Source organism: Aristolochia californica, unplaced genomic scaffold (assembly GCF_029961685.1).
Source record: "Aristolochia californica isolate CCGP_79_NKW_82.1479 unplaced genomic scaffold, dmAriCali1.0.hap1 SCAF_9, whole genome shotgun sequence".
NCBI classification, from domain to species: Eukaryota; Viridiplantae; Streptophyta; class Magnoliopsida; order Piperales; family Aristolochiaceae; genus Aristolochia; species Aristolochia californica.
In genome coordinates this window covers 26,151,149-26,156,936 of record NW_027182290.1, presented here as the reverse complement: position 1 = coordinate 26,156,936, position 5,788 = coordinate 26,151,149, and the positions used below count along the sequence as shown (strand labels likewise).

Here is a 5,788-nt window from a genome sequence, read left to right as displayed (position 1 = left end):
GGACGTCCTAGGATGACAGGAATTTGGTTGGTCACATTGACTACTGGTTCTGTATCAAGAACAATAAAATCAACTGGGAACAAAAATTTGTCGACTTTTATCAAAACATCTTCAACTATTCCTCGTGGCATCTTGACAGAACGGTCAGCTAGTTGAAGTGTGATGGGGGTAGGCTTCAATTCCCCCAAACCTAATTGTTGGTACACAAAGAAAATGAAGCAAATTCACACTTGCTCCTAAGTCAAGAAGAGCTCTCTGGATGGTATGTTCACCAATGACACATGAAATTGTGGGACATCCAGGATCTTTACCTTTAGGAGGAGTGTTGTGCTTTAGAATTGAGCTTACATTCTCAGTAAGAAAGACCTTTTTGTTAACATGTTGTTTTCTCTTCTGTGTACAAAGGTCTTTCAAAAATCGGGCATAGGCAGGGACTTGCCTAATAGCATCAAGAAGTGGAATGTTAATGTGAACCTTACTAAACAGTTCCAACGTTTCATGCATGCTATCTCCTTTCCTAGGTGGGCCCGATAACCTCTGCGGATAAGGAGCTAGTGGGACGTGGTTAGGGATTTGCTTGGTTGTTGGTGAAGAACTTGGAGGTTCTTCACTCAATGATGTGTCCCCATTGTCAACCTTTGACTCCTTAGACTTAGTGATCCCTACCCCATTGTTCAACTCACAACCACTCCTAAGGGTGGTTATGGCTTTGGCTTGCTCATGGTGGGGTTTGTAACTCAACCCACTCTCATGTGTGCTTTTGGGTTTAGGAATGGTTTGACTCGGGAGTCAATTTTGTGCTTGTTCACTCATGGACAACTGACTCACTTGCATTTCAAGTTTAGCAATGGAGGACTGGGTATTCTGCATGAATAATTGAAGTGTATCCTCAAGTGAAGGTTTTTGTGGAATCAATGGCTGTTGAGTGAAGTGTGGGCGCGGAGCTTGGGGTTGAGTAAACCCTGAAGGTCCCCCAACCTCTAGGCCCTTGGACCATGAGAAATTTGGGTGCCTAGCCCAACCCGGATTATATGTTTCTGGAAAAGGATCGTTCCGGTTTGGTCTATGAAAATTCTGGACTGCATTCAAGTCCTCAATGAGCTCTGGGTAGGATGAACTAGATGGACACATTTGTGTGGGATGAGATGAACCAGAGCATATGGCACAGACAATAGATGGGTTAGGAGCAAGTGAACTCTTGGACACCATAAGGGCATCAATTTTTCTAGTCAACCCCTCAATCTTGGCCATGAGCATAGGTGTTTCACTAACCTCGTAGAGACCCCCTCTTTTGGCTTCGTGGGATCTCCTATCAACATTAAATGATGAACCCCATTGCTGAGATTGATCACTCAACGTTTCAAAGAAGTCCCACGCCTCACTAGCACTCTTACCCATCAAACTCCCACCACTCGTTGCATCTACCATGGATCTAACCTGGGGTGTAAGACCTTGATAAAAGTATGGCACTAAATGCCACTTCTCAAACCCATTATGCGGACACCTACGGATCAAATCCTTCCATTTCTCCCAAGCCTCATAAAAGTGTTCACCCTCCTGCTGCATAAAGTTGGAGATTTCTCTCCTGAGGGTTGTAGTTCTCTGAATGGGAAAGTTCTTGGATAAAAATTTTGTGACTAATGTATCCCATGAAGTAATGCTGCCCACCTCCAAGGAATTAAGCCAAGACTTGGCCTTATCTTTAAGTGAAAATGGAAAAAGTTTAACCGGATAGAGTCATCTGAGAAATTTTGGAAATTGAAAGTTGCACAGATATCTAAGAATTCCTTGATGTGGTAATATGGGTCCTCCTTCTCCAACCCATAGAATGTAGGGAGGAGTTGGATCACACCCGGTTTCAACTCATAACTGGTGGCAGTAGTGGGTGGCAATATAATGCAAGAAGGTGATGTGAAGTGGGATGGGATAGAATAATCCCTCAGGGCTCTACGGTCACCTGCTGCAGGTAACTGTAATGGTTCGCCCTGATTGGCCACAGTAGCTCCTAACTTGACTTCGGGTGTTTTCCTATAAATATGTTCTACCTCTTCAACAAAGGGAGCTAATGGTCTACCTAGGGAGCAGCGCCCGTACAAAAAAACACAAAAAGAAACAAAATGAACTATCAAATTAAGCTAACAAAATCACTACTAAAAATATGAACTAACTAGAAGAAATAAAAATAATTCCCTACAAAATCACCAAGCTAAAATTATGAAAACAAAAAATAATAATAATAATAATAAAATAAATAAAATAAATAAATCTAACCTAAAACCATGGAGAACAAAGAAATACACTTAATACGTGCCTCCCCGGCAACGGTGCCAAAAACTTGATGTAGAATTTAATTACATCGGCTTTAATACCTCGCAAGCGTACGAATCGTTCATGTAATTTAGCTGGAAGCGAGGGTCATATCCACAGGGAGGACTGAATTTTGTGTATTCTTCAGTCAACTAGCCTAACCAAATATGATGAATTAATATGAACTAAACACTAATTATATCCTAAATTATCAAGCAATCATCTGGTTAACTACTTGCACAATAGGAAACGTCAACTCTGGATTTTACGGTGATTCGTGCCTCTCTCGAGTGCCACGTAACCACGAATCCGATTTCTCAATCCTTGCGTCTATCCCCTCTCGGGCGCATAGAGTGAAAGATAGAAATCGGATTAAAATACCAAAATCCAACCTCAACTATAATCCTACCCTAATTAGCTAATTTAATCAAATATCCAGAAAACAAATATTCAATAAACATTAATTATCAAATCAGATTCAATTAACATTCAAAACATAAGTTCAAACTATATAAAAATTAAATTCAATAATGATGAATTACTCCCCTTCTTCTTCCTCTCGCTCGGGCAGCAACTCGTTCTCACGGATGCTGCAATTTCCCGAAATCAATGGCTTCGGGTTGGCAAGAGTGAATGGCCGGAGGTAGAGACGATGCTGGCGACGAAGGTTGGAAGTCGACGGATGGAGGTAACGTTTGGTGAAGAACGAAACTGAGCTAACGTTCTCTAACCGGCTCTCTCGAGTCTCGGTAGGAGTTGGAGTCGCTCCGGGAATGGTCGGAAATACGTAAACGATGCCAGAGTATGGTCGGAAAGCAGAAGTGGCACCGGAGAAGCCCTCTCGGATTACTTCTCGGCCTGGCGAACGACGACTGTCGAACTCACCTCAACGGAGACTCTCTCGAGCTCTCCTCGGGTTTTTTCTCGGTTGTTGGACGGCGGTGGACGGTGGTGGACGACGGTGGCACGGTGAAAGGTATTGGCCCGGCGAATGACGGTGGGGAACTCCTCTCGAGTCCTCCCCTGTTTCCGATCAAAGTCCTCTGTTTTGGTCTCCATTTCTGTTTTCTCTTCATGCTTCCCCCCTCGTTCGACGCCCTCACTCTTCCTTTAATACCATCTTCTTTATTTTAAAACTATTTGACCTAAAAATCACCCCATTTCACTAAGGGCATTTTGGTAAATATCTTCTTCTCCACCCAAATTCTCCTAAAATTCCATAATTGAATCTATAAAAAAGCATTTCAGGAAGAAATAAACCTTAAAAATAATGAAATATAATTTAGGAGAGAGAAATATGCAATATCGACAATGATTAATGCCAAATTCAATAAATGCTCATTTCATTTGAAAACCAATTAATAACCACGTATAACAAAATTATAAAGGTTATTCTATTATAATTAACCTAGTTCTCATGTCAGAATATGACATCTATCACAGGCCAGTCTTTTGGGTTGTATTGGCTAGTTGCTTAACATTAGCCAATACTACCCAAAAGACCGGCCTGTTAGGAGCGGAAGACATAGGTGTTTTACCTAGGATCATAATAAAAGAATTCTCTGGTACGTAGAAATAGCCAGGAGGAGGGTTATTATTTAAATGTCATGGACATACTGATATTGAGGGTTCTGTAGATGCAAACTAGGTTGGCTCTCTAGATAATAGGAAATCCACCTTCGGCTATCATGCAATGGCTGGAGGAAACTTAGTGACATGTAGAAGCAAAAAATAAAACATGGTGGCAAGGTCAAGGGCATAAGTTGAGCACAAGTCTATAGCATACACATTAAGTGGGCTATTGTGGCTCAAATCCTTCATGACTGAACTGGAGTTTTTGTAACTAAACTGATGCAACTTCATTGTAATAATAACGACACTATTAATATTTCAACTAATCTAGTATTTCATGAAAGAATGAAGCATATTGAGATAGATTGACACTTTTTTCATGAAATGTTACAAGCCGTATTGAGAGCCATGTAATACATCCCATCCAAGAATCAAGTAGCAGACATCTTTACAAAGGCCATTGCTGAAAAATTTGTATTAGAGATATGTTCCAAGTTGTGAATCTTTGATGTTTTCTCATCAACTTGAGGAGGAGTGTTAAAGGAGATAGTGACATTATATGTAATTAAGTGAGTAAGTGGCATGAGATGTAATTATCTAATAACTCAAGTTCCTTTTGTTAAGTTGTGAGGCCTAATTAACGCCCAACACTGAGTTGGTCACGGATTGACCTACGTAGTCAGGTCCCTGTGGGGGTGGGAAGTCCCCCCTCCCGGGGGTGAGGGGGCAGAGCCCCCGCCCGGTCCACGATATATTAACTATTATTTCATTAAGGGTTGTTTGTGAATTTTTTTCTTGTATCACAGTTGCTCTAATTTTCTGTTTATAATTGAGGTGCGCCACTATTAGGGATTGTATTATATTAATATGAGGAGCATCTCAAGTTGCAGCTCGAGAGGTTAAAAAGAAGCACCTTTAAGTGTGTGATTTCTTTTGTAAACTATTTCATCTGTATAGTGGATTACTACAATGGTCGTAGTCTCACCTTGAGGCAAACCTGTATAAATCTTGTTTTGCTTTTTTGTGCTTGTGTTTTCCCTTCTTTTGTGTTTATTATTATTTCTCTCATTAGTTTGGAATTAGGGCATCTAATTCCTAAAACCTTTCTTTACTTAATCATTAGGGTTTTTACCCTCACAAAAATATAAATAAAAGGGAAGGGGAGAGCTCTGTACGTGTTCTTAGTTCTCCTTGAGAAACCATTGTATCTTCTACACTCGTCCCCTCTCTTCTCTTATCTTTTCTCTCTTTTTTCTCCTCTTTTTCTTCTTATATGTTCTTATCCATAAACCTAGACCATCTTCTTGTATGCACCCATTCAAAATTCACTTTTGACATCCATTTGGTACAATTTGGGGTTTTTGTGATAAGCATAGGCTAAGAGTATTCTAACTGCTTCTAGCCTAACCATGGGTGCATATGTTTCCTCTAAATAATTTTTTCTTCTTGGCTATAACCTTTGAAAACTAATCTGGCTTAGTTTCTCACAAACCTATTTGTTGCCTCAATTGTATTCCTAAAAACTAGCTTTGTTATAATTACTTGTTAATTATAGGGTTTAGATACTAGTGTCCAAACTTGATTTCTTTTGAATTGGTTTTGCTCTTTTTGCATTTCCATTATCTAGAAATCATATTTTTCAACTTCAACAAAGTTTTTGGGCTCTATTTGAAAAACAAAGGCACTATTTGGCATGCGTTCATGGGTTGTTCTTCTTATTCCCATTTTAGCCATTGGGTCACCAATTATTTATTTCAAGGGGTGATACTCCACAAACCTATAGTTCTTTGGCCCTTTATGAGGTTCTTCTTCTCTATCTATGCTTTGTGGTTCTCATCAAGATTTTGGTCTTGAGGTTGGGAACCCTTTGATGATTCGAGAGGGATTTCCTTTTCACCATAGAAAAATT

General features: G+C 40.0%; 1 non-coding gene across 1 annotated transcript; it reads left to right on the top strand.

Annotated features, from left to right (window-relative positions):
• Nucleotides 1-1,486: 1,486 nt before the first annotated feature.
• On the top strand, nt 1,487-1,593 carry LOC137942257 (small nucleolar RNA R71). The gene has a single exon (XR_011110503.1). It is a non-coding gene; the product is annotated as a small nucleolar RNA R71 (small nucleolar RNA).
• The last annotated feature ends 4,195 nt before the right edge of the window (nt 1,594-5,788 follow it).